Below are 22,067 nucleotides of genomic sequence, written 5' to 3'. Positions count from 1 at the left end.
TATATATTGTGAGACAGTGACAGGACTCACGCAGGTTGGAGGCAAGGAAGGGGTGGATAGTGCGGTCCACACCCCTGTTCCACCACAGGTGAGACAAGCGGGATGTAATCAGGCTGGCACAAAGCACCTCCCAGGGTGTCAGAAGGGGGGGAAGTGTGTTACCTGTAGACAGAGGCCTGGAGGCTCTGTCTGTGTGGTCTCAGCTGGGCAAGGCTGAGGGACCACAAGGCTGGGAGATAGCCTGGAGGTGGGGGACAAAGTGACGCCTGGGAGGGTCGCAGGGCTATAGTCAGGTGGACTACTAGGCCCCAATTCCCCCACAAGAGACATTGGTCTGGTGGACAGAGGCCTGGAGGCTCTATCTGTGTGGTCTCAGCTGGGCAAGGCTGAGGGACCACAAGGCTGGGAGAGAGCCTGAAGGTGGGGGACAAAGCGACGCCTGGGAGGGTCGCAAGGCTATAGTCAGGCGGACTACTGAGCCCCAATCCCCCACAAGAAATACTGAACTAGAGACAGTGGGCATACTGTGCTCTGTACAGCCAGTAGGCTGTGGGACATTGACTGACAAAGCCGCATGAGTTCACAGGGTGTGAACTGTAACTTAGGTGAGTCAGGAAACTCTGCGTTAGTTAGAGCCTAGCCGGGCAAGTGTTTATTATTTTGTCATTTTGTTGTTGCTGGTGTTGCACAATAAATGCACTGTTTGGACCTGAAATCTGGTGTCCTATAGCCGTATCTGTGAGAATGACCCCCAGAGAAGAGCTAACCCCCCACAATATATATATATATATATATATATATAAATATATATTTTGTATTATTCACTTTTGACCACTGGGGGGCAGCTAATTAGTCGTGTGAGCCTCATATACATTTCTTTGTTTTAAGATCACTGTAGGGGGGAGGGTGGAAGTTTAGTTTGCCACTTTCAAATGTGCCAATAAACTCAGGGATGTTGGTAAACTACTCCCATTTTTTTTTAAAGAGCCAATTACCTTTCCTTAAGAAACATCCCTTTTTTCTACCTCATATATTCTATATAAGTGAATGTAACTTGCATAAATTATGCATATTTTCCATGATACCAGCCTGTATTGGTCTCATTGAGAAAGCTGTATGAGCTCAAACCTTCAATCCTAATTAGTTCGGCACCACACGAAGAAGAAGAAAATCGCTAGAGTTGCGATAACACTGCCTCTGTCCTTTACTGTTCCCTTAGCCAGAGAAGTACTGTATGCTGTGGCCTCAGCTCCACTATACAGCAAGGACGAGTTACATGCAGCAGCTACTGGCCAGCAAAGATGTGGAGGAGACATCCGCCGCTTCCTCCTGTAGGTGGGCAAGTAGTGATGAGGAGAGTGGCGTGGAAGCTGGTGTTGCTAGCGCTCAGGCTCCTGACCAAAAGAACATTAAGGAGGACATCAGTGACGTGCAGACAGTACTCGATGATGACGATGTAGCCGATCGTACTTGGGAGCCGGGTGAATTAGGGGCTTCATCATCGGGAAAAGAGGGTGGCAGCTTGCCTGTGAGGCAGCGGCGGAGCCAGTAAGTTGTTAGGGTGGCCAGGAGTCAGCATGGTGGCAGCAGTGGGGGGTCGGGAGCCAAACGTGCCTGGGGTAGACCACCCGCTTCACAGGAGCCTACCTGCTGGAAAAAGTAGGGGTACAGGGGTTCATGGAAGTAGCGGCGGTAGCAGTCAGTCAGTGTGGAGTGTTGGGGGTAAAATCACCTACTCGGCGGTGTGGCAGTTTTTTGTTAAGCCGCTGGAGGAGGTGAACATGGTCATTTGTAGACTCTGTGGGCAGGTGAAGTGTGGCCAGTGTGCTAATGTTGGCACCACAGCCCTGTGTCAACATCTGCAGCGTCATCATAAAGTGGCCTGGGAGAACCGTGGCTCTGATGTGGTGGTGCAGCCTGCTGCAGCAACCGCTGTATCAACCAGTGGCACACACCCGATTTCAGGCAGTCAAAGCTCCACCACCTCAGCCAAAGGGAGCTGTCTGTCCTTCCCATCATCTGCTGGTCCTGATGCTCTTGCTCCTCCTCCTCGTCAGTCATTCCGTCAGCAGTCTATCACTGAAGCGATTACCAAGAGACAGCAGTATGTAAAAATAAATTCCCCATTAAAAGTGTCCTGTCTGACCCAGGAAGAAGTACAACAGCGACTTAAAAAGATTAAAATAGACAAATCGCCAGGACCGGATGGCATACACCCCCCGTATCCTAAGGGAATTAAGTAATGTTATTGCCAGACCCTTATTTCTGATATTTGCAGACTCTATACTGACAGGGAATGTCCCACAGGATTGGCGCATAGCAAATGTGGTGCCAATATTCAAAAAGGGTCCAAAAACAGAGCCTGGAAACTATAGGCCGGTAAGTTTAACATCTATTGTGGGTAAACTGTTTGAAGGTTTTCTAAGAGATGCTATTTTAGAGCATCTTAACGGAAATAAGCAAATAACGCCACATCAGCATGGCTTTGTGAGGGATCGGTCATGCCAAACACATTTAATCAGTTTCTATGAGGAGATAAGTTCTAGACTTGACAGCAGCGAATCAATGGATGTCGTATATCTGGACTTCTCCACAGCATTTGACACTGTACCACATAAAAGGTTAGTATATAAAATGAGAATGCTCCGACTGGGAGAAAACGTCTGTAAGTGGGTAAGTAACTGGCTCAATGATAGAAAACAGAGGGTGGGTATTAATGGTACATACTCAGATTGGGTCACTGTCACTAGTTGAGTACCTCAGGGGTCAGTATTGGGCCCTATTCTCTTCAATATATTTATTAATGATCTTGTAGAAGGCTTGCACAGTAAAATATCAATTTTACTCAACTGTGTAAAGTAATTAACACTGAAGAGGACAGTATACTGTATATACACTACAGAGGACAGTATACTGTATATATACTACAGAGGACAGTATACTACTACAGAGGGATCTGGATAGATTGGAGGCTTGGGCAGACAAGTTGCAGATGAGGGTTTAACACTGACAAATGTAAGGTTATGCACATGGGAAGGAATAATGCAAGTCACCCGTACATACTAAATGGTAAAACACTTGGTAACACTGACATGGAAAAGGATCTAGGAATTTTTATAAACATCAAACTAAGCAGCAAAAACCAGTGTCAGGCAGCTGCTGCCAAAGCCAATAAGATAATAGGTTGCATCAAAAGGGGCATAGATGCCCGTTTATGAGAACATAGTCTACCACTTTACAAATCATTAGTCAGACCACACATGGAGTACTGTGTACAGTTCTGAGCTCCTGTAAACAAGGCAGACATAGCAGAGCTGGAGAGGGTTCAGAAAAAGGCAACTAAAGTAATAACTGGAATGGGGCAACTACAGTACCCTGAAAGATTATCAAAATTAGGGTTATTCACTTTAGAAAAAAGACGACTGAGGGGAGATCTAATAACTATGTATAAATATATCAGGGGTCAGTACAGAGATCTATCCCATCATCTATTTATCCCCAGGACTGTGACTGTGACGAGGGGACATCCTCTGCGTCTGGAGGAAAGAAGGTTTGTACACAAACATAGAAAAGGGTTCTTTACGGTAAGAGCAGTGAGACTATGGAGCTCTCTGCCTGAGGAGGTGGTGATGGTGAGTGCAATAAAGGAATTCAAGAGGGGCCTGGATGTATTTCTGGAGTGTAATAATATTACAGGCTATAGCTACTAGAGAGGGGTCGTTGATCCAGGGAGTTATTCTGATTGCCTGATTGGAGTCGGGAAAGAATTTTTTATTCCCCTAAAGTGAGGAAAATTGGCTTCTACCTCACAGTTTTTTTTTTGCCTTCCTCTGGATCAACTTGCAGGATAACAGGCCGAACTGGATGGACAAATTTCTTTTTTCGGCCTTATGTACTATGTTACTATGTTACTAGTGAAAGGCCATAAACGATTTCTTGATGATACAAGCGGACAGAAGTACTCCTCTGTGTAACTTCAATGTTAGTCAGTAGCAGTTCATGAGTGACACCTGCTGTTTGCTAGTGCCCTTTGAGAAGGCCACTTTATTTGTCAGTCGCCAGGACTATGGGATTAACAACGTCATTCCATTGCTTCATGTCCTGGAAAAGATGCTGGTAACTGTTGCTGGTCAGGGGACTGGATATGTGGCTCCTACATCTCACAGCCACATGAGCCCTGTCGGGGCTGAACTGGAGGAGGAGGAGGACATTAAAGCACAAGCAAAATGGGTGGTATTTCTACACAGGTGACAGGAGAGGAGGAGTAGGAGCAGCCAGAGGAGCTAAAGGGTGATGAGGAAGACAAGGCAGAGGACCCAGACACACCGTGGCAGTATGCAGTGAAAATGGAGGCAGGGAGTCCCTCTGAGTCACTTGCGCAAATGGCCCGATGTATGCTCACATGCTTGCGTAGTGACAGCCGAATTGTCAGCATTCATTAGAGGGATGACTTCTGGCTCTCCACTTTGTTGAACCCTTGCTCCCAGTCCAAAATGGGGGCCTGTTTTACACCCGCTGAGAGGGAGGACAAAACTGAACTACTATCGAGACATCCTATGTAGTCAGTTGGCCGCTGCCTATGTGCGCCATCGTCCATCCTTTTGCAGATCTGACCGGGGGGCCCTCTGTGCTCACATTCCTCTGCCATGGCTGTTGTGGCAGGTTGGGGGGGTATGAGCAGTTCCTGCTTTATCAGCAGCAACTTGAGTCTAGAGTCGCTGATGAGCAGTAGTGTTGATCGAGCACCAAAGTGCTCGGGTGCTCTGGTGCTCGAGTAGAACACTTCAGGATGCTCAGGTGCTCGGCAGAGGACCCAAGCAAAATGGAAGTCAATGGGAGAACCCGAGCATTAAACCAGGCACATACTGCTCTGAAGAGGGGAGGGTGTCTGGTTCACAGGAAAAGGTCAGAAATTGATGGAAACGCCACCAAAATGGTTCAGGAACAGCATGGGGAGGATGTCTGGATGCATCTTGGACTCCCAGGTCGCTGCTGGGAACGATGTTGTCCGATTAGTACGCCACTTTTACAGACTGACAATAATACGCTTAAAACCGAAGAAAAAAATATTTTAGAGGAAAAATTGTTAGGAAACATTCCTTGCTGTATATTTACTTGTATATAAAGTGCAAGTGCTGCCAAAAATTACAAGGAAGAGGCACTCCGATACAACCTGTACATCACATAAAGGAGGGCCTCGTTCACATTGTGGTACAATTGTTCAGGTAGAGGGACTCCTACACTCATAAAGCCTATGCACTAAGTGAAAGGGCTGCCAAAAATAAAGGAACCGTCACGCCAATACACCCTTTATTAGACATAATGGAGGGCATCATACACACCCTTGAAAAATTATGATTGATGGCCTGCTGGTGACCCTCAAAAACATTATGGGCAAGGGCCTGCTGCTGATCTGACCATCTAAAACATTAGGGGCGAGTGCCTGCTGCTGATCTGACCATCTAAAACATTATGGGCAAGGGCCTGCTGCTGATCTGACCATCTAAAACATTATGGGCGAGGGCCTGCTGCTGATCTGACCATATAAAACATTAGGGGTGAGGGTATGCTGCTGAGCTGACCCTCTAAAACATTAGGGGCAAGGGCCTGCTGCTGATCTGACCATATAAAACATTAGGGGTGAGGGTATGCTGCTGAGCTGACCCTCTAAAACATTAGGGGCAAGGGCCTGCTGCTGATCTGACCATCTAAAACATTAGGTGTGAGGGTCTGCTGCTGATCTGACCATCTAAAACATTAGGTGTGAGGGTCTGCTGCTGAGCTGGCCCTCTAAAACATTAGGAGCGAGGACAGCCTAATAAGAATGTTGATATGATGAAGGGGGAGGAGGACGAGAAAGGGAAGATTAAACCAAATACCCTTTTTGTGGTGGAAGTGGTGCATGGGAATACAGTGTATTCAATACACCATGATATTTAGGATGCGCAAACGTTATACAGGACACGTAGCGCAGGTAATATCACTGTCACCAGCTGCTACAAAAAATTTAGACTGAATGTCACAGATATTAATGATGCGCAATTGTTATACTGGACACGTAGCGCAGGTAATATCACTATCACCAGCGGCTAATAAATATTTAGACTGAGTGTCACAGATATTTAGGATGCGCAAATATTATTCTGGACACGTAGCGCAGGTAATATCGCTGTCACCAGCGGCTAATAAAATTTTTTGACTGAATGTGACAGATATTTAGGATGCACAAACGTTGTACAGGACACGTAGCACAGGTAATGTCGCTGTCGCCTGCGGCTAATAAATTTTTTTGACGGTATGTCACAGATATTTGGGATGCACAAACATTATACTGGACACGTAGCGCAGGTAATATCGCTGTCACCAGCGGCTAATAAAAAATTTAGACTGAATGTGACAGATATTTAGGATGTGCAAACGTTACATTGGACACGTATCACAGGTAATATCGCTGTCACCAGTGGCTAATGTAAATTTAGACTGAATGTCACAGATATTTAGGACGCGCAAACATTATACTGGACACGTAGAGCAGGTAATATCGGGTTGCGCTAATAATATAGATTGCAGCCAGATAAAACACTAGTCCTTAAAAGGACTTTTTGGTCTCTCACACCTTTCCACACTAATCCCTGCCTAAAAAAAAATAAACAATTCCTGTCCCTGCACTGTCTGTCCCTTCTGCTGCAGTTCTCCCTGACTAAAACTGAGCCGAACACGTGTCATTGGGTGCTATATAACACCCAATGACACGTTCCAGCCAGCCAATCACTGTAATGGCAGTAACCAACATGGCAACGGAACAGTACTTCCTCGCTTGTTTATTGGCTGCGTAGCAGGCAAAAAACATGTGGTAAGGAGACTCGAGCATCGCGCTCGAGCACACTTGGTTTTCGGCTGAACACTGCGATGTGACGAGCATCACGATGCTCGAGTTAAAATGGTGTTCAGCCAAGCATGCACGATCAACACTAATGAGCAGCTTTCTTCACCCGTATAGTGAAGAAACTACTCACCAGCAGCAACATCTAGACCTGGAGCAGGGCCTGAACTAGCAGGTGGTGACATACTTGGACAGCACCCTGCCACCCAGCATTGGAGATCCCCTGGACTACTGGGCAGCCAAACTGGATTTGTGGCCGCAACTGGCCGAGTTTGCCCTGGAAAAGCTGTCCTGCCCGGCCAGTAGTGCGGCATCAGAGCGGGTGTTTAGTGCGGTGGGGGTAGGGGTGGGATTCTAATTATTAACAACAGGTTCCCTATACAACGGGAGTCACGCGCGGCGTCACAACACATGTTTACATATACATACACCATATATATGCAACGCACATAAATACACCATATACCTGGTACGCATACATAAATACACCATATACTTGGTACACATACATAAATACACCATATATACACTACAGACACATACCACCCAACTTTTAAAAAGCCTAAGGAGCTAAACTATGGAATGGAAGCGCTGTAATTTTAACAAAGGGTTCGGCAGAACCGGAGAGAACCGGCTGGATCCCATGCCTGGGCGGGGGCCATAGTTACCCCAAGAAGAACTAACCTGTCCACCCAAAATGTGGAGGCGTGGATCAGCCAGGATTTCCACCCATCAATGCCTGATGCATCAGATTAGATCATCCATGCTGCCTCACCCAAACCTTGACAAAAGAGAATGCTTTCTTCTAGCTACCTGCCTCAGCTACTATTTTGGTATTGTTGTTGCCACTCACCTCCCCACTCTTTCAACGGGTCTCTCTGTGGTCTCCTGATGCTGCTCCCACCTCACCACTCATGTCTCCTGATGCTGCTGCTGCCACCTCCACAATGTCCACTAGTGGGGTGGCTAAGAAAAGAGTCACACTGATATCCGTCTTTAATGAGTTTCCATAAATCCCCCGAATGGGTGGCCCCCAAGAAGTTTCTTTCAGGTAGGATCGTGGTTTGATTCTTATTTTCTTGGGAGGAGTCAGAGAACATTTTGGACAGCTCGTCTGCTTTGCCGTTAGAACCTGGACGGTAGGTAATAATAAAGTTAAAACGAGAAAAGAACAGGCTCCATCTGGCCTGTCTAGAGGATAATCTTTTGGCGTTATGCAGAAACTCAAGGTTCTTGTGATCAGTCAAGACGGTTACGGGAATGGTGGCCCCCTCCAAAAGGTGTCTCCATTCCGAGAAAGCTTCCTTGATTGCAAGTAGTTCCTTATTCCTGATGTCATAATTTTTCTCGGCTGGGGACATTTGGCGAGAAAAATAGGCACAAGGATGAAGCAACTCTTTATCTCCTGCACGTTGTGACAAAACCGCCCCCATTGCTGAATCAGATGCATCCACTTCTACCGTAAATGGTAGTTCAGGATCTGGATGGATTAGTATTGGTGCGCCTATGAACAGAGTCTTTAGTTGACTAAATGCGTCTTGTGCTTCGGGAGTCCAGGTAAAGTGTACTGTTTTCTTTGTGAGTTGTGTGATTGGTTTGTTGACCCTGGAGAAATTCCGGATGAATCTCCTGTAGAAATTAGCAAAACCGATGAATCTTTGTATGACTTTTACATTTCTGGGAGTAGGCCACTCCGTTACAGCTCTAATCTTGCTGGGGTCCATCTCTAGACCCTTCGGAGAAATGATGTTTCCCAAAAATGTAACCGTTGTCTTTTCAAATTCGCATTTCTCGAGTTTAATGTAGAGTTGGTGTTCTCGAAGTCTCTGTAGAACCTTGCAGATGTCCATACAATGTTGCTCCAGACTTTCAGAAAAAATTAGAATGTCGTCCAAGTATATTATTACGAACTGATCCAACATGTCCCGGAACACATCGTTAACAAAGTGTTGAAATGTAGCTGGCGCATTACACAGTCCGAAAGGCATAACGAGGTATTCGAAATGTCCATACCGAGTTCGGAAAGCAGTCTTCACCAGGTTATATGCTCCTATGAGATCGAGTTTCGTAAATATTCTGGCAGTGCGCAGTCTTTCGAGAAGTTCAGATATTAAAGGAAGGGGATACCGATTTTTTACAGTGATATTATTAAGTTTCAGGTAGTCTGTACAGGGGCGTAAAGAGGAATCTTTCTTTTCCACAAAGAAATAAGGAGCACCAGCTGGAGAGGTAGAGGGTCAGATAAATCCCTTTTTTAGATCTTCATCTAGATATTTTTTCAAAGCCTTCAATTCAGGATCAGAAAGCTGATAAATGCAGCCAAACGGTATTTCCGCTCCCGGTAATAGTTCAATCGGACAGTCGTAAGAACGGTGAGGAGGAAGCTTATCTGCATTTTTCTTGTCGCCAACATCCTGAAAATTCTTGTATGGCAGAGGTAATAACTCACTTGTAGACTGTTCCGGAACCAGAGGGATCGCTGGAGCCGAAGACTGAGGGTCTTGCAGGCAATTACACTGACAGAATTCCGACGGGAAGTGTAGTACATGATTTTCCCAGTCAATGGATGGATAATGAATCGCCAACCATGGGATCCCCAAGATTATGGAAAATTTGGGTGAAGAGATCAAAGAAATATGGATGTCCTCAAGGTGATCCATGTTAATGCGTATTTGGAGCTTTTCCGTTTCTTGCGTAACTGGACCTGAGGAAAGAGGTGAGCCGTCCACAGTCTCCATATCCAATGGTGTTGTTCTGTTTAATAGTGGGATATGGTTTTTATGTGCAAATGTTAAGTCCATAAAATTGCCCCCGGCCCCAGAGTCCAGCATAGCAGAGCAGGAGATTTCGAGTTCTGAGGTGAAGATCTGAATGGGTACCATGAAATGAGACTCAGGGATTGTAGTTTGGTCTTTCTTCCAAGCAATAGGGGAAATAGAGTTTATTTCAGAGTGTATGAAGTATGGAATTTCTGATTCCAATTGTTCTTCTATCTCTCTGACCACGTTTATTCTACGGACCCTTCTAGGGCAGTCGATAGCATAATGTCCAATTTTTCTGCAGTAGAGACAAAGATCTTCTGAGATGCGTCTTTCCTTTTCCGCTACAGTTATGGATCTCCGTAATGCATCGATTTGAAAAGGTTCTGGTGCAGGCTCAGGATTATGGGGAGCCAATGGTATGAAAAAATAGGTGGGTCGGTTTTCCTGCGCCCATGCTTTCTCCCTTCTCCTTTCAGTAAGTCTCTGATCGACTCTGATACAAAGTTGAATGAAGTCTTCAAAGTCTTCTGGAATATCTGTCCTAGCAAGTTCATCTTTCATTTGTTCAGACAACCCCCGCCGGAACTGACTCTTTTGGTGGTGGTGTCGGTCACCCAGCGGTGGAATTCGGCTGTGTAAACGGCCACTGAACGGTTTCCTTGGCGTAGATTATGTAGTTTTAGTTCCGCAGTAGCACAATGATTAGGATCATCAAACACCTAACTTATGGCGGAGATGAAGGTCTCCAGATCCTGCAGAAGGCTGCTGTCGGTCTCCACATAAGGAGATGCCCATGCGAGAGCCTCATCAGACAGGAGATTGATGATGAACAATACCTTCATCTTTCCAGTAGTGAACCGGGCTGGATTAATTTCTAAATAGATTCGACATTGGTTCAAAAAACCTCGGAATTGGCGTCGATCTCCATTAAACCTTGCTGGGAGCGGCATGCGCGTATCTCCAGCTGGGGCCTGCCTCTCCAGGAGTTGTCTCTGTAGGGCGATTATTTCCCCTTGTTGATCTTGTACCACAATTTGTAACTGGGAAAACTTTTCCTGATAAGTGGTTCAGAATTCTTGTAGCTCTATAACTTGTGTTTTCAGGAGCGTCACTGCGGACTCCATTTTTGAGGGCAGATTATTCTGTTATGGTTACCTGCACAATTGCTTGTAGAGGTTACTCGAAGAGGGGAAGGAGTCCAATGGCAACGACACAGGAACAGAGGATCACGGAAACGGAATGGATGAATGATCCCGATATGCAGGAATGGCGGTGGCTCAATGGACCCGATAAGGTCCACCTGGTAGATGAGTGCCGAAGAACGAGGAAGGCAAGAGAGTAGTCAGGCAGTCCTGGGTCGGTACACGGGATGGCAGGTACAAGGATTCAGGATGAGGCAGGAGAGTAGTCAATGGAGGCAGAGTTCGGTACACGAGATGGCAGGTACTAGGATTCAGGATGAGGCAGGAGAGTAGTCGATGAAGGCAGAGTTCGGTACACGAGCAGGTTAGCAGACAAATACTGAGAGGCTGAAGCAAGACTACGGCTGAGATAGCTCAATAATCTGGCAAGGGAGGAAATGACATGGTCTTCCTTAAATAGGGCGTACACAGATCTGATTGGTCAAACCAAAAGCAGGAAAATTCATGTCAAGGAGGTGGTTCAAAAAAGTAACAGAAACTGTCCAGTAAGCTCTGTGGTCTAGTGAGCAAGACTACAGCCTAGGACGCCGGAGTCTCCCGGTTCGATTTCTGACACTGTCATTGTGCCATTCTGTGGCCTCCTCTTGATGCTGCTGCTGCCACCTCCACACTCTGTCATTGTGCCACACTGTGGCTTCCTGATGATGCTGCTGCCACCTTCCACACTCTGTCATTGTGCCACTTTATGGCCTCCTGATGCTGTTGCTGCCACTTCCACACTCTGTCATTGTAGAGACCGAAAAGACCAAAAGCAGGAGTGGGTAAGAAAACACAGAAGACATGCAAATATTCCATTCATGTGTCATCTCTCTTTTGGATCCACTCCTGTTTTTTTGAGCTTTAGCAATACTGATGGATTACTGACCAAATGCTGACTGAGTGAAGGCGGATGCTCCACAGACAGGATCCATTTTTTGGGGTTTATTGTACTGACGGATCAGAGGAAGAGCTAAATAATCAGTGAAGTCAACACAAACTTACTGCTGACACCCACTCCATTCTGTCGGGGGAGCGCTACATATATGTGTTTTTGTTTTTTTGTTTTTAGTTTATTTATTCAATTTTTTCCTTTATAACACAAAGTTAAGAAAAACCAATTTAACAGTACCGAATCTGAATATATCAATACAAATTCTGCCAACATAGCAGATATAATACATTATATAACACATTGAACAGAGAGTAAATGTAGGTCTAATACATAGTCGTAGGCTATTTTGAAAATTTCATACACTCCCTGTTCAATACATTAAACTCAGATCTCCCACTGTTTGTCTTAGCTTATCCCCCATATCCGCCCCCCCCCCCCCCCGTCATGGTCATTCCGGTGGACGTCGCCAAAGGTCACTCCAATCTCTCTCTCCCCCCCACACCACCCTCGCTCCGGGCGGCAACGGCACTTATTCAGCGCCCGCCGCCAATGCTTCATATCTCTCAATCCTTGCCAAAAGGTTCTTCCATTCCCTAATGGAAGGTGCTCTTTTTTCTCCCCACTCTCTTGCGATGATAACTTTTGCCGCCATAAAACCTCTTGTCCAGACCCTTTTCTTCTCGTTTTCCCTAATTAGTGATGGCAAACAGCCTAACACGGCCACTTCCGGTTTATATGGAAGGGATATTAGGGACTCTGCGCTCAGGAAATCAAAAACCTCTCGCCAGTAAGATTGCATATTTGAACAGGTCCATATCATATAGATATAGTCAGCGGACTCTTCACTACATTTCCAGCATTTTGATTCTCGTTCTTTGTAGATCTTACTAAGCAACATTGGAGTCAAATATATTCTGTGGATAATATTAAAATAGATGATCCTAAAATTACTAGATATTGTTGTCTTTTTTATATTTTTAAATATATTACCCCATTCAATTGTGTTTGATCCTATATCCTTTACCTATTTTTCCTCGCTGTTGAACTTTAATATTTTCCCCATTACTTTCCTTATTATCCTATACACCTGCGATATGGTCACCCTTGATCTCATGTGATTGTGACAAAAGTCTATAAATTCGTGTTTTATTGTAGTAAGATATTCCCTATTTTGTGTAGCTTCAAATGCGTGTTTTAATTGGTGATACCCATACTGGCTCATTAACTCTGTATTCATTCCAGGACATAATTCTTTTAGTGCTCTTATTCTCCCATTCTTTACTAACTGTGATACATAAATAATACCATAATTTACCCAGTATTTGTAATCAGTGATTAACTGAAATTCTGCTATATTACTATTACACCACAAAGGTGAGAGATTTGAAGCATTGAAGATTCCCAAGAATTTTTTTATCTTTCCCCAAGACAAGTCCACCATTCGACATATTGGGCATTTTTTCCCTTTATTTTTAATAAATGACGTCTCCAGTATGCTGAATATATCATACACTGCTCAAAAAAAATAAAGGGAACACAAAAATAACACATCCTAGATCTGAATTAATTAAATATTCTTCTGAAATACTTTGTTCTTTACATAGTTGAATGTGCTGACAACAAAATCACACAAAAATAAAAAAATGGAAATCAAATTTTTCAACCCATGGAGGTCTGGATTTGGAGTCACACTCAAAATTAAAGTGGAAAAACGCACTACAGGCTGATCCAACTTTGATGTAATGTCCTTAAAACAAGTCAAAATGAGGCTCAGTAGTGTGTGTGGCCTCCACGTGCCTGTATGATCTCCCTACAACGCCTGTGCATGCTCCTGATGAGGTGGCGGACGGTCTCCTGAGGGATCTCCTCCCAGACCTGGACTAAAGTATCTGCCAACTCCTGGACAGTCTGTGGTGCAACGTGACGTTGGTGGATAGAGCGAGACATGATGTCCCAGATGTGCTCAATTGGATTCAGGTCTGGGGAACAGGCGGGCCAGTCCATAGCATCAATGCCTTCGTCTTGCAGGAACTGCTGACACACTCCAGCCACATGAGGTATAGCATTGTCTTGCATTAGGAGGAACCCAGGGCCAACCGCACCAGCATATGGTCTCACAAGGGGTCTGAGGATCTCATCTCGCTACCTAATGGCAGTCAGGCTACCTCTGGCGAGCACATGGAGGGCTGTGCGGCCCTCCAAAGAAATGCCACCCCACACCATTACTGACACAATGCCAAACCGGTCATGCTGGAGGATGTTGCAGGCAGCAGAACGTTCTCCACGGCGTCTCAAGACTCTGTCACGTGTCACATGTGCTCAGCGTGAACCTGCTTTCATCTGTGAAGAGCACAGGGCGCCAGTGGCGAATTTGCCAATCTTGGTGTTCTCTGGCAAATGCCAAACGTCCTGCACGGTGTTGGGCTGTAAGCACAACCCCCACCTGTGGATGTCGGGCCCTCATATCACCCTCATGGAGTCTGTTTCTGACCGTTTGAGCAGACACATGCACATTTGTGGCCTGCTGGAGGTCATTTTGCAGGGCTCTGGCAGTGTTCCTCCTGTTCCTCCTTGCACAAAGGCGGAGGTAGCGGTCCTGCTGCTGGGTTGTTGCCCTCCTACGGCCTCCTCCACGTCTCCTGATGTACTGGCCTGTCTCCTGGTAGCGCCTCCATGCTCTGGACACAACGCTGACAGACACAGCAAACCTTCTTGCCACAGCTCGCATTGATGTGCCATCCTGGATAAGCTGAACTACCTGAGCCACTTGTGTGGGTTGTAGACTCCGTCTCATGCTACCACTAGAGTGAAAGCACCGGCAGCATTCAAAAGTGACCAAAACATCAGCCAGGAAGCATAGGAACTAAGAAGTGGTCAGGTCACCACCTGCAGAATCACTCCTTTATTGGGGGTGTCTTGCTAATTGCCTATAATTTCCACCTGTTGTTTATCCCATTTGCACAACATCATGTGAAATTGATTGTCACTCAGTGTTGCTTCCTAAGTGGACAGTTTGATTTCACAGAAGTGTGATTGACTTGGAGTTACATTGTGTTGTTTAAGTGTTCCCTTTATTTTTTTGAGCAGTGTATTTTAGGCCATTAAAACCTCATTCCAAGAATTCCTTTATATTATTTCCCCCTGACATTATCCACTTGACGTGAGAGGCCAGATAATATCCCTGAAAGAAAGGGACCGCTAGTCCTCCGTCTTCCTCCGCTAACCAGAGATATTTTTGCTTAAGTTTTACCCTTTTTCTCCCCCAGATTAAGTCATTCAGCAGTCGTTCCAAATGGTTAAAGAGACAATCCTCTATCCGAACTGGACAGGCTGCCAATATATACAGGATCTGGGGAAGCAATATCATTTTTATTAATGCAATTCTGTCTGCCTGCACAATAGGTAACTTCTGCCAAACACCAATTTTGCTTTTACATCTAGTCAGCAGGGGGGTGACATTTAGTCACGCAAAATCTAGTATGCTTGCACTTAGCTTTATACCCAAATATTCCATAGATTCCGTGGTTTTTAATACCCTAATTCCTAGGGAATTCGGTGGGTTTTCCTGATCGAGTGGTAGCAATACTGATTTTGCCCAGTTGACTTTATATCCCGAGACATCGCTAAACTTATTTATTAGTTCCATGAGATATGGCAGCTGCTATATGGGGTTCTCCAGGAAGATCAGAATGTCATCTACATACTTATCTTATCAGAGGTCCCCTTCATACCAAAACCAGAAATCCCTTCGTCCGCTCTTATTTTGTCTGCCAATGGTTCTATAAATAACGCAAACAGTAAGGGAGAGAGGGGACATCCCTGTCTAGTTCCTCTATGCAGCTCCATTTGCTCCGACCATACTCCGTTGATGTTAATTTTGGCCTTAGGGTGATTGTACAGGATCTGGACCCATTTAATAAAATAATTACCCATATTCATCCTATACATTACTTTCCAGAGATACTCCACCCTGTCAAACGCCTTCTCGGCATCTAATGACAGGATGGAGCGGGAACCCGCCCGCTCAACCTGCATATTTAAAAAGGCTCTTCGTATACTAGTTTGTACCAATCTCTTGGGCATAAATCCAGTCTGGTCAGGATGGATTAACCTATCGATTACTCCCTTTAGTCTATTAGTGAGTATTTTTGCGCAGATTTTATAGTCTGTATTTAGGAGAGAAATCGGGCGATATGCACCGATCTCTGTCTCATCCTTACCCTTTTTTAGAATAAGTGTAATCACTGCTTCAGATAGAGATACAGGTAACAGACCTGTCTGGTAAGTGCTATTTAGGACCTGTAACAGCATTGGCAGGATTATGTCCCCGTGTTGACGATAGATCTCAAACGGATGCCCGTCAGTCCCCGGGGAGGAGTTTCCCTGAATGGTCCTAACGGCCTCAAATACTTCCTGTAGATCTATAGGTCTATTTAATATTTTGCACTCCTGCTCTGTTAATTTAGGAAGGTTAATATTCTCCAGGAACTTTTCGATGTCTCCGTCCTGCTGGTTTCTATTGCTTGTATATAAGGTGTTATAGTGGATAACTGAGGCTAATCCCGCCTGCCCTCACTAACCAGTAACAATAGCCCCCCAAAAGTGTCAGTAACCAGAGCCCTCCCCTAAAGGGTTAATCTCCTGCAGCACAAAGGGGTCCTCTTACCACATGTTGCTTTCATTTATACACTGAGCAGACGGCAGATCTCCCTTCCCTGTTGTGCGCTGATTCAACTCTGCTTTCTCCAGCTCTGCTGAGTGAGGGAGCGTCTGCCAAGCGCAGGGACAGGGAGAAGTGCACACAGCCCAGGCACTGTTATCAGCTGCTGGGGAGGACCTGGCTTTAATCATTTACTTACAGTCCCTGGCTGTCAGTAATGTGACCTTGCACGCTGCGTGCTCCGTCCTTCAACAGATAGACGGACCATGCCTAGCAACCCTATTTTAAGCACAGGTAAAAGTAGGCAGTACAGGGAACAAAAATGTGGAATTAAGGGGTAATTGAATACACAGTGAAAAGTTGAAATAGGGCCACCAAGGAGATATTAATCATCACAATCCAATACTCCAAAAAAAATATATATGAGTTATACTTTAACAAATTCTCGCTCAATCTCCTTCGGGCGCGTAGTTATCTCTCCATTTCCCAATCTGATATTTTTTATTCTGTTAATATTTTTTTGATTTTGGATAAAAAAGTGACAGAAGGTTTCCTGGTTTCCCTGCTTGAGAGAAATATTTAGCTCCTGTAAAAAAGACCCTATGTTGAGCCTTTTCGAATAAATAATTTTTATACTCCAATCTAGCTTCCTCAAACTGTGATTGTACAGTAGTATTATTATTTACTAACTGTCCCTGTAAGTCCTGAACCCTTTTTTTTTAAGAGCTAGTTCTTTTGCTGCATATTCTCCCTTTTTTTCCAGTTTATTTTGGCTATGTACATTCCGTGTAGGAATGCTTTAAAAGAGACCCATACTATATACATGGGTGCAGACGGAACGTTCAATAGCCAGAATTCCCGGATCTCCCTTGTTATATTTTCCTGATCCTTAATCAACTTGATCCAGTGGGGATTTAATCTAAAGATCCTTGTTTTCTTTTTGACATTCCCCATTTTTATCGTAGCTACCATTGGGGAGTGGTCGTATATCGTATGAATTTCATACTTCATTTTTGTTACACAATCTAAGAGATCAGGATTAGCTAAAGCTAAATCTATTCTGGACATAGCGGTATTTGCCCGGCTAAAGCAAGAGAATACTTTTTTTCCCCATATAGGTATCGCCAAATGTCTGTCAATGCCATCTCCCGGGAGACCCTTCTTAATAATGTTCATTTATCTATATCTACATTATAGGGATGATCCTTAGAGTATCTGTCTTTCTTCAAATCCATGACATGATTAAAGTCTCCAATTACCAAAACCGGACATCTTCCTATGGAGCCAATGAAATCCACCAAGTATGACATGACACACATAGAAAAGGGAGGGGGGACATAAACAAATCCCAATATACAGGCAATACTATTTAAATAACAATGCAGGAAGACAAATCTACTTTCTCTATCGATTCTATGGGCAATTGGAATGTAGTCCATAGTTCTATGGACATATACACTAACACCCCGGGAATACGCCAAGCAGCAAGCATGGTAGTCATATTTTGCCCATTTCCTTTTCGCATAACTGATGTTCTCATCTGTAAGATGTGTTTCTAAAAGGCATACTATTGCGGGAGGATGTCTCGCGACTACATCAAATATGACCACTCGCTTAGCCCTCTCGGCCATTCCACGAATGTTCCATGTTAATATTCTATTCATGTACTTTCTTATACAATGCTATCGCCCTCGGGACCCACCACGGAGGAGGGTAGAGGGAGGGGAAGAGAGAGAGAACAAACCACAGCGACCCCCGAGACCCCATCTGCCCACCCAAGCCCTCCCACCTCCCATTTCCCCCCCCCACTTGGTCAGGCAAACCAAACTGTTTGCTAACCTCTTACACTTCGACCATCCCCCCACCTGTCCGTCTCCATTACATCTCAAAAGTAAACAAATCAGGAACCTATCCCTACTGTCCAGCCATTCCCGTACTTCATCTGGTTGGGTAAAGAAGTGAGCTTGATCCTGATATATCACTCGCATTTTCATAGGATAGAAAAGGAAATATTTAATCTTAGCCGCCATTCTCTTCTAAACCTCTCAAAATTTTCGCCTTTTTGCCTGTGTGGCCCTCGAGTAGTCCGGGTATATTTCTATTTCCCTCCCGTTATACTTCAGAGGGAGTAAGTCTTTTATTTTTCATAATATTATCCCTATCCCGGGTATTTATCAGTTTGGCCAAAAGTGCTCTTGGGAGGCTCCCTACGGGTGGCTGTTTAGTTGGTATTCGATGAGTCCTCTCCACCAAAAACCCCACAGACAGCGCTTCCACTCCTAACACTTCTAATAACCATTGCAGGATAAACCCTGTCGGATCTTCTTTTTCAGTTCCTTCAGGGAACCGAACCAGGCGTATATTCGCTCTGCGAGATCTATCCTCCATTTCAGTAACTCTTGACTGCAATAGATTCTTTTCAGTTTCTATCGCCTCCAATCTATTCTTTATCCCATCCGTCTCTATCATTAGCTCTTTCGTAACCATCTGGAGGTCTTTCACTCTCTCACGTACTTTGTTCATATCATCTTTAATTAAGGACAAATCGGTCTGAACTGTGGAGATCTTGGCGGACAGGTCTCCCAATGCTTGGTTCGATATTTGAACCGCATTCAGGATATCTGTTAGCTTCTTATCCACTATGTCTAGCCTCTCTTCTGTTACTAGATGCCTATCCCTCCTACCCCCTTCTCCATCTACAATCTCCTCTATATTTGAGGGGTCTATAGAATCGAGTTTATTCTCTCTGTTAGCCTTCTGGTTAGTCCTAGTTTTATATTGCGGTGACTTCAAGAATTTATAAATTTTTGCAGCTGGGCTACTTCCACTTACTCCCAAAGACTTTCTACCAGGGACCTTTGCTGGCATTATCTTGTGCAACATACAGTACATCATTTAAAAAAAAAAAAAGAAGGGGAGGAAACAAAGAAGAGGAAAAAAAAAAAAAAAATAACAATCTTCACGCCTGCAAATAGGTCACAAAATATTGAGACCCAGGGTGCATCCTATGACTTATATGTGTTTAATAGAACAGGTTCTGTAGAAACCTATGTGGAATCAGTGAATTGGTGTAAAAGGAGTGCGCTCTTTCACGCTACAGTAGGATCTTGGGCCTCTGCACGGTTCTTTATACCTGCCGCTAACGTTGACCTTTAGGCTGAGTTCACACTTGAGTTATTTGGTCAGTTTTGGCCCCGTAATACGTGAAGTGTGCAGTGATTCTAAGAGCGACGCCTGTCATCTGCATGTCATACTGACTCACAGTATTGTTTCACTACCACAGCAGACTCCCTATGCGAGTTACTGCAAGGCACAGTGTTTTACACAACTTTACAGGCTCTCTGAAGCCAGTCTGGCTATTACTAGTGGTTCTGTCTGTGCACGTTGCCTGTCACTCTGTGCCTTGTACTGGAGTCTCTAAACTTGTGTGTCTGCTGCCAACTACACTGGGACTATTTCAAGAAGCAGTGGCTTGGTGGTTCCCGTGCAGTGAAAACAAGATATCTGTATAGGGGTTTAAGGGTGAAAACAGGGTGTTGTCAGGACAGGTCTATCTCAACATCAGACTGGTTAGTTGGCACAGGGGTTCCATAACGATTGTTTGTAACAGAAATTTATTGCATGATTTCTTATGCTGCATACAATGGAGCAGATGGATTCACTTTTTCAGTTACCATGCAGTCTCCATAGAGTGTAGATTAGTGGTAGACAGTAAAGACACTTCCTCCTTACCTGTATGACTAGTCCCTGTGAACTGCAATTGCTTTGAGTAGGCTCAGTTTCGCTTGCTACATCATTCCCTTTGGCCACCTATTTTATAATAGGCTGGTAGGGGTGATGGTTGATGACAACATGTTGGTTGTACAGGCTATAGTTTAATATTAAAATAGATTAACTTTATTTATGTCTTCTCATTACCTTCAGTAAAGAGGTTTTCTGGAAGTAAAATATTGATGCCCTGCCCTGTCTCATTGGAGAGGATCTGACTCCTAGCAGTCCTGCTGATCAGCTGTTTGAAAAGGTAGTGGCACTCCAGTAAACATCTTCCTAGGCCAGTGACGTAACATGGTCTACTGTATGTGCGGTTCAGTCTCATTCAATTAAATTGACCTGGGCTGCAATACCAATCACAGCCACTATGCAATGTATGACACTGTGCTTGACGCTGTGGCCTCTTCAATCTTCTGATAAGCAGGGGTTCTGCGAGTCAGACCCCCAACCAATCTGATATTTGATGACCTATGTAAAGGATATACTGCCATACTCATTACATTGCCATACAATAGATGGTAATGATGTGATCCTGTCTACAATATGCCATAGTGAATGAGCAGCCTGACAGAAAAATTCCCCAGTATGTAGTATATGCAAGTGCCAGAGCGTAGTCTGTAGTGAGGCCTAGTGTTGATCGAGCACCAAAGTGCTCGTGTGCTCTGGCCAAACACATTGGTATGCTCGAGTGCTCTACCGAGCACCCGAGCATAATGGAAGTCAATGGGAGAACCCCAGGCAGCCCCTGCTCGGAAGAGAAGAGGATGTCTGGTTCACAAAAACAGGCTAGAAATTGATGAAAAAACCCATCAAAATGGTTTGGAAACAGCATTAAGAGGATGGCTGGATGAGTCTTGGACTCCTATTGTCTATGACATACAATAGACAACCACACAAAGGCTATATGCCAGTAAACCTCAAAGTTCCCTCACATTTGTTGGATGGCTTGAGTGGACCTGCGCACCTAGATCAATATCATTAGGGGGACAAAAAGTTTTCTGATTGTCTTAGCATAATAATTAATAACCTTTCTATACAGTTTTGTCATGTAAAAACTAATTTGCATAAACATGGGCATATGGGAAATACATGCAAATGAGCAGAATCTCCCTTGTTTTTCAGCTGAAAAACCATTTGCATGGAAAATTTGCAATCTACACTACTCATGAACAGCGCCATTTATTGGATTCATAGTCTTGTCATAAGACTATAAAACCAATAGATGGCACTGTTCATCTTGCTGGGGGACTAGTAAGTGGGGCATCCTGCTCAACAAAGTCCACACTCCGTGTAGCACTCAGCCTATAATAGCCTGCGCTAACATTGAGGTGTATATCAGATTGCTGCTATCATTCACACATCTTCTAGCACTTTATCTGCGGTAATATAAGCTTGCCAGGGTGTATCTGAGGACAATTGCATTGCTTGTAATGACTCATGAACAGCGCCATCTATTGGTTTCATAGTCATATGACAAGACTATGAATCCAATAGATGGCGCTGTTCATGAGTAGTATAGATCGCGAATATTCTATTTGCAAATTTTTATTGCAGATTTTCCATGCAAAAGGCTGAGTGTTACACGGTGTGTAGACTCTGTTGAGCAGGGTGCCCCACTTACTAGCGCCCCAACAAGATGAACAGCGCCATCTATTGGTTTCATAGTCTTATGACAAGACTAATAGTCTTGTCATAAGACTCATAGTCTAATAGTCTTGTCATAAGACTATAAAACCACTAGATGGCGCCGTTCATGACTCATATGACAAGACTATAAATCCAATAGATGGCACTGTTCATGAGTAGTGTAGATCGCACATTTCCCATGCAAATGTTTTTTCAGATTAAAAACAAGGAAGATTCTGCTCATTTGCATGTCTTTCCCATATGCCCATGTTGATGCAAATGAGTTTTTACA

The 22,067-nt window shown here is 44.5% G+C and overlaps 1 protein-coding gene across 1 annotated transcript in view; it reads right to left on the bottom strand.

Annotated features, from left to right (window-relative positions):
* The window catches only part of LOC120986631 (E3 ubiquitin/ISG15 ligase TRIM25-like), a 64,503-nt gene that overhangs the window by 17,041 nt on the left and 25,395 nt on the right, over nucleotides 1-22,067 (bottom strand). The gene's annotated exons all lie outside the window — the stretch shown is intronic.

This window comes from Bufo bufo, chromosome 1, assembly GCF_905171765.1.
Source record: "Bufo bufo chromosome 1, aBufBuf1.1, whole genome shotgun sequence".
Classification (NCBI taxonomy): Eukaryota; Metazoa; Chordata; class Amphibia; order Anura; family Bufonidae; genus Bufo; species Bufo bufo.
Note: the sequence above shows the minus strand (reverse complement) of the source record. Positions and strands in the feature narration are given on the sequence as shown.